Genomic DNA, 7,966 nt, shown 5'->3' on the forward strand with positions numbered 1-7,966 from the left:
ATTATTTAGAACACCTCCAAGTTGATAAGGGCGAATATCCAACAAGGACCCTTTTCGATTGTGTCTTCATATACGGCATTGATGTGAACGTTTCCCAACACCTCTTCATACATTGCATTCACTCTATTATCAATCATGATTGGGTAGCGGATTTTCTGCACTAGATGAGTCATCAAATTTGACAGCACCCATGTTGATGAGTCTTTCAACTAGCTTCTTAAAGACAATGCAATTCTCTATTGAGTGCCCCGTAATTCTCGCATGGTAGTGACATTGTGCGTTCGCGTCATACCATTTGGGATAAGGAGGTTGTAGAGGTTTCATATAAAAAGGGGAAACAAATCGTGCATCAAACAAACCATGATATAGTTTCCTATACGATATTGAGATTGGCGTAAATTGGAGCTTCTCAGTCCTCGTGCCATGATCCTGCCTTGATGAAGCTTGTCGACTAGCGACCACCTTTCTTGGCTGACTTACCGTAACTAATCTTGAGTAACCTATGTTATTCACCTCATTTTCTTTTCTCCTTGAAACCGACTTGTTGTTACTCTTTCCACCATCTATTCTTCCACTTCTGATGGCATTTTCAATCATTTCACCATTTATGATTATATCTGAGAAACTCTTTGAGGCACTTCCTAACATGTGCGTGATGAATAGGGCCTTCAATGTGTTGATGAAGAGCATCACCGTTTCTTTCTCTAAGAGTGGCAGCTGAACTTGAATAGCGACTTCCCTCAATCTTTTTGCTCATTTCCTGAAACTCTCACTCGGTTTCTTCTCCATGTTTTGTAATGTAATTCTATCAGGGGTCATATTTGTTACATGACTGTACTATTTCATGAATGCCTGTGCTAAGTACCTCCATTAACCAATCTTGGTACGACTCAATTGATTGTACCATTTAGACGCTGCCCCTACCAAACTGTCTTGGAAGCAATGTATTAGCAGTTGATCATTGTTGACGTAGCCAGTCATCCTTCTGCAGAACATCGTGATGCGAGCCTCGGGGTAACTAGTTCCATTGTATTTTTCAAATTCAGGCATTTTGAACTTGTGAGGGAATACTAAGTCTGGAACCAAGCTCAGATCTTTAACGTCGATTCCATGATGACTATCAGCGCTTTCCAGGGCTTTGAATTTTTCCTCCAACCATTTACACTTATCCTCCCACTGTTTTGGCAATTCCACGTTTGCCTTTTCTTTTTCAGCCGCTTCATCAAAATCGGGGATAATAGGATTAATCGTGTTATCTCCCGGGCTTGAACTTGATCCACCTTGGAAATTTATGGGCATCGAGGCACCGGCTTGGAGTTGTTGAGGCCTAATTGTGACAGGTGGTCTCCTTGGGTACATTTCAGCTTGGGTTTGTTCATTTGGTGGAGTAAAACCCGGAGGATATAACGAATCCTCATTACCTTCTCCAGGATTGGCTATAGGGCCCTTTCCCTTATTTACTCCTCCCGTTAGTAGTTGGGTCAACTGAGCCATCGTATCTCTTTGAGATTCCATCAGTTTTTCCATCATGTTTTCTTGGATTTTATCTAGCCGCTCTTGCATTTGCACTTGTAACCGTTCTTGCATATCCTTTTGCATTTGCTCCAGTTTCTCTAATCTTAGGTCCATTTCCTTAGTTTTGCGGCGAGTACCATATCGATGCTTAATTGGTGAGCTTTTGTCAATTTCCAGATTAACTGTAATGATTTTAATTGATTAGGATCTTTCAGTGGACTTTAATGCATATGACGTAATGTAATGCAAATGCATGAATGCAAAAAGGCATCGATTCTAATTCAATTCCATTTAGAAAGCTTTATTTGGAAAACAAAATTCTTTACATAAAATAGATTACACATATAGTTTTGCCCTAATGCTCAAAACTTTAATTTTCCTAAGTAGTGAAACAAGCTATTTTCCTCGATCTGATTCTAACTCGTATTTTACACTCAGTGCATCAGCCTGTACTGCCAAAGTCTGTAAGTAATCGGCTACCCCATGAATCTGGGCCACGGCTTCTCCCATAACGTGATCTCTGTTTCTAACTTGGCTCTGATAAAAGTGAAGCTGCTCTTTCTGACGTTCTTCATTTTCTTCAAAGAATTCAATCCGTATATCATAGTTTTGTAATACCGTCTCTAATTCTTCTACTCTTTTCTTCATTTCCTCAATCTCGCTCAAGCTCGCTCTTAGCTCTACCGCGGTATTACGATTTCGGTAACAATGAAGAGACCTTTCAAGTTCAGCTACTCTTGCCTTTAATTCATCCTTTTCACTCCGGCTTTCTGACAAACTCCTCTCTAAGGCCTCGTTTTGCACATGAGTCTCTTGGCTTTTGTTTTCCCACCTATCAACCTTGCCCTTTTGTTCTGGAATCTCTTGTCACGACTGTTCTGAAGTCTTCCCTAGCCCAGCGGTTCTCATTGATAGACGCAACTTTTTGTAATCCATTTTTAAGCTATCCAGGTCCTCCTTGGCTTTATTCTTTCCCTTTCTTAATTTTTTAGCCTCTAATTTTTTAACATCAGCATCTAACCTCAAATGCATCTTTTCTTCTTCCAACTATTCCATCTTCTTTTCAAGCTCCAGATTCCTTCTTTTGAAGTCCTGCTTTATAATTTCTAATTTTGATGGAATCACTTGCAAGTACTCTTCCATTGGTCGAGCATCTTCTAAATTTGACTCCGGGGTATTACCGTTGATTCTTTTAGTCTACCATTCACTGTACTCGAGGGTCGTCATTGAGCCCACAGCCAATCTTTTCATCCAGCGAGTCTGGTTCCAAGCGTTAGAAATCTCTTTTACCCTTTTCTTATAATTATCTCCTTGGTACGAAAACTCAGAATGAGTTAACCCATGTGTTGCCGGTACAAACTGCCTTGAACCGTATTGCCTTAGTACAAGAAAAACAACATACCCAGTGGCTTCCCAAATTCCAAGCAAAGGAACCAAATCAAAGCTCCCACATCGGTAAAGAATTTTGTCAGGAATCAACCAAGGAGCTTTCCACTCGACGTCCTCTTCTTCAAGATTTTGGAGAAGCGCTACCTAATTTTCCTCTGATATGTCGTCCCTTCTTGGCGTGGCCACTATTTCTTTCAACGGGGAGTAATTCTCAGAGAAAACTCGATACGAAATCTTATCCACCTTCCAGAAGTGGCTATGAAAACAAACTAACAACAGTTGTGCGCACCCTATAAATCTGCCCTCACCAGCTTGTCTACACGCATTCAAAGATCAAAATGTCTCTGCCAAGATTGCAAGAACAGGTGTAACCCCTCTATCAAGTCGATCAAAAAGATCTGAGACCGCTTCATCAACATATCCTAATGCCCTAGGTAAGATCATGAATCCGTAGATACTTAAAGCAAACACATCAACTTTCTTTTTCGTATATGGATGCGTCAAAATCAAGTCTCGTAAATTCTTCCATGGAATACATTTACACTCACCCTTCTGCTTAATCCTAGCTGTAATCCACTATTCACTCATTCCCGTAATGCTTGCCATTTTCTTCCAAAAGGCTGGGACATATGCAGCTCTGGAATAAGCTTTATCTACCTGAAACCTCAAACAACGCAGTAAGGCTGTATGTTCCTCCACAGTAGGCACCAAGTCAACCCTCCCAAAAGCAAAGCAGCTATATTCATGGTTCCAATATTGAGCAAGGGCTCGGAACAGGTGTTCATCTACCTTAATATCGAGTAAGTACGGCAAGTCCCCATAATTAGAGTAGAACAACTGCTTAATCTCATCATTCCACTGATCCCATATCTCTTTCAACTCTTGGAGTCTGTTCTACATCACGCTGATATGGGTGTAGTCCCATAATTCTGACATGTATCCTTTGGCTAAACTATCTCCCCTTTCTAATTGTGTTTTCTCTAACCATATACGGACAACGGCATTATCCTCCACTTTATCAAGAAATTTGTTTTCCATGACAAACTTCCTAATTTAGCAATCGAACTTTAATTGACACCCTTTTGAATGTGAAATGACATGCACACATAGCAACAAAACACCATAAGTTTGTATAACATATAAGCAAAATTCACAGTAAATACAAGAGAACCAAGCATTTATCTGGCAATCACTAGGGTTTGGGGTAGTTCTACCTAGGTTGGGCTCCTAGGTTTTCTACATGTGGTTTGGTCCTAAAGTCAAGGTACCCGAACCAGCGGATTCCTCGATCCTCACCCATTATAGAGTCATACGGACCGATTTCGGTTCAGGGGAATACATTTACCTATGGCTGCACGGAGATGAAAATCTCACGAAGACATAGATACGGATGTATCCCGAAAGCAATCCACTATCCTACACGGAGGTGAAAACCTCACGAAGGAGTAGCTTCTCACTCCCTCTTAAAAAGGGAAGACTAAACAACCTTTATGCATTATGATGCCAAAAAACAATCAATTTTACGGCTCGACTCTCTAATCTCGTCCCCAGTGGAGTCGCCAAGCTGTTTGAACCATTTTTGAAAAACAAAAAAATTAGTTGTCGACTTAAAAACAAAAATTGGAGTTGCCAGCTGTCCTTTATTGAGGTGTGATTGGCTCACCTTAAAAAGATTTTGGTCTGCGAAATTTGAGAAAATAGGTTCGGGAGTTGATTACGCACGATGAAGGGTTAACACCCTCGTAACACTCAAAATTGGTACCGAATTGATTGTTTAATGTCTTAGTGTCAAAATTTTGAAAAGATTTTGAAATACGATCTTTTTAACTTGAATGAATTAAAATAATAAAACATTCTTATTTCAAAGAAATAAAATGTCACACCCAGTGAGTTAGGGCGCAACATATTTTAATCTTCAAAATTAAGTTTGTCTTTTGATTTTTAAAACTCATGCATTTAAATCTGAAAAGGATATTCAGTTATTTGGGTCGATTGAAAAATTGAAACCCAGTAAGTTAGGGTTCAATTTCCCAAAATTCCTAAAGACAGAATATTGATTTTATTTTTAGAAATCTTTAACTCAAGGTAGCAAAATGTCATATCCAGTAAGTAAGGATCCAACAATTTGAAATCCTGAGAGAACTTTTATTTTGAGTCTGTGTGATTTTATTGCAAAAGAAATACTTGGCTATCTAAATTCAACGAAAAGAATCGAAGCCCAGTAAGTTAGGGCACGACCCTCTCGGGAATCGTGAACACCAAGTATTTTGAATAGTTTCAGAATAAAATGATTTTAATACTTTAATGCATCATAATTTTTTTAAAAAATGTAGTATGATGAAATAGTAATGTATGTCGTAAAGAGGATAATTTGTAATCCAAACGTACACTAAGCAATAATAAACAAGCAATAAGTGAATTCAAGCAAGGATAGTAATACTAATATTAAACACATTATGCAAATTATACCAAATTCTTATAAAAGTATATATATATATTAATAAATAATGTATTAAATAATAACATGTCAAGTTCGAAAATAAAAGTATATAATAGACTTTAAAAATGTATGATAAATTTAAAACTTGTTAGTAATAATTTAAAATAATAGTATATTATATCTTAAAATCATATTAATAATAAGTTAAAAAGAATGTCAAGTTAAATATTAAAATAATATTAGAAATAATGTAATAATAATAATAATAATGGATTAAAAATAAAATTGGAAATTAAACAAAAAAAACACTACAAATAGAAATAAAAGGTAAAATACAGATAAACTAAATTTGTAATCGACGTGAAAAATGTGGGACTAAAATAGCAAATAAAGGCAAAAATCTGAATATTCAAAATCAATCGTAAAAAAAAACAACACCGTTTAAACTTGGATCCAAATGTAATCAGAATCAAATATGCGATATAAATTAAAAAACTGAAGAAAATCGAATTGAAACTACATAAAACAAAAGGGGACTTGCTGTGCAAATAGACCAATAAACTAAAACATGCGGATCCTGCCCTCGTGTCGGGTCACCGCGCAGGTTGCTGGGTTAATCGACAATACGACACCGTTTTAGAGTCACTAAAACAAGCCCTAAACGGTGCCATTTTATGTACTATATAAAAACCCTTCATAACCCTAAAATCAGTTTTCTAACAAACACACACTCCCTATTCCCTTTTTTACGTTGCTTCAACATAGGAGCCCCCAACCATCCGGTTCTGATCGGAACCAACGAGGGATTCGACGGGGGACTTAACCAGGTACGGGTTCTCTCTTTTCCTTTTTTATTATTTCACATATGTATACGATAATGAAGAACAGATCGGAGAAATTGAAGATAAAAAAACACCCACGGAAACAACTTTGAGATTCACCTTAAAAAACACGATCTTTGATTTCTTTATTTTTCTGTATTTCAATATGTGTGTCTGTAAAAAACAAAGGCTTTTTTCGATTTTTATAGCCGTGTATGCGAAAATAAATGAAAATACAAAACAAAGTTTCTCTATGTTGCATTGTTCTCGTTTCATTTGCAGGTACTTGTATGAAGGTGCGTAGCGTGAAGGCGTGGCACGTGGCGGTGGCGCACGTGCGAGGGAAAGCCCTGGTGGTTGTGGTGCTGGAGGCTGAATGCTGCTAGGGTTTGCTGCTGTTGATTCTGGTGTTGGGTCATTTGGCTGAGTTGGTTTGCTGGGCTTAGAATCGGGTTTAGGTTTGGGCTAGATTAATGTTTGGGTAGTTTAGGTTAAAAGCAATTTGGGCCACGTTGGGCCTATGTATTTGGATTGTAGACATTTAATTATTATGATTTTTGGTTTTTATTATCTATATAGGGCCGGGAAATATTGGGCCATTACAAAAGTAATGAATGAAAACTGAACTCCAGGTTGGGTTGTAAAGAAAGAAAGGTGAGTCATTAAGACTGCTTAAATACCAAGTCTTCCCTAATAACCCAATCCTAGACATTTTCATTCCCATTACCACATCACTTAGTATTATTCTTTCTAAAGAAGTGTTAAGTTTGTTCATGCTTGCTATGTTTTATTCTGCAGAAATTAAATCTTAATTACGAAAAATAAATTCCTAAAGACCTAAAAATAATTAAATAAATAGCAGGACAAGAATCCCCCCTTTTATTTTTTTGACTTATTCCCCTTGTCTTCTTTACCTCCATCTCCGCTTGCATCGTCAGTATCTTCCGTTCATGTCTTAAAGATAGCATCTGGGAACTCAAGAACAAAAGTATTAGAGATATTCTTAAAGGTATTTCAAATTGAGTCATCTCTAGTTTTTGCATATTTCCAGTAAGCTTGTTGTTGATTGTGCATGAACTTGCACATATCCATCAAAATTGACAACTCTGATTTCCTTGAAGCACTTGCAAAAGTCACCATGGGAGTTGTATATTCAGGTTCAACACTTAGCTTGACTAGTTCTTCTTTTGGCTCAACCCTTGGTTCAGAAATGTTCGGTTCCTTATCAAATTCTTCCTCTTCAATGTTTGTGACTGAATTCACTTCAGTTTTAGTTCCATCTGTTGACTCCTCTGTATCCGACTCAGTTGGCTCTTCTTGCTCGCCTTGATTCAGTTTAATACATATACAAGTGTATGTGTTTTAGTAATGCCTCATACCCTATTCTAGCATCGAATACGGCTAAGGGGTGTTACATCTTCCGTGGGCATACCACTAAATTGGCCCACCGTTTGCAGCATTTGAAACATCACTGGTTTCAATTCAAACTGGGAGTAAATCAAAAATAAATAATTTCACTAAAAAGTGGCACAGCATATTGTCTGATGCATCGATCTCTATCATTGGCAATGAGGATAGAATTTCGTACTTGATCGGCTTCATTACCTTGGTCTTGATTCTAATTTCCAAGGTCCATCTCGACTTATCTTTGAGCTATTCGTTCACGTCTTCTTTGTCTGAAATTTTGCTCAATTTTAGGGTCTACAGGGAGTAAATCGATAATTCGATCTATACTCATAAACACCTTAAAAGAAAATCACAAAAATTAAAAAGAATAAGTTAGTAATGTTAGAAATAAATC

This window comes from Gossypium raimondii, chromosome 4 (genome assembly GCF_025698545.1).
Source record: "Gossypium raimondii isolate GPD5lz chromosome 4, ASM2569854v1, whole genome shotgun sequence".
NCBI classification, from domain to species: Eukaryota; Viridiplantae; Streptophyta; class Magnoliopsida; order Malvales; family Malvaceae; genus Gossypium; species Gossypium raimondii.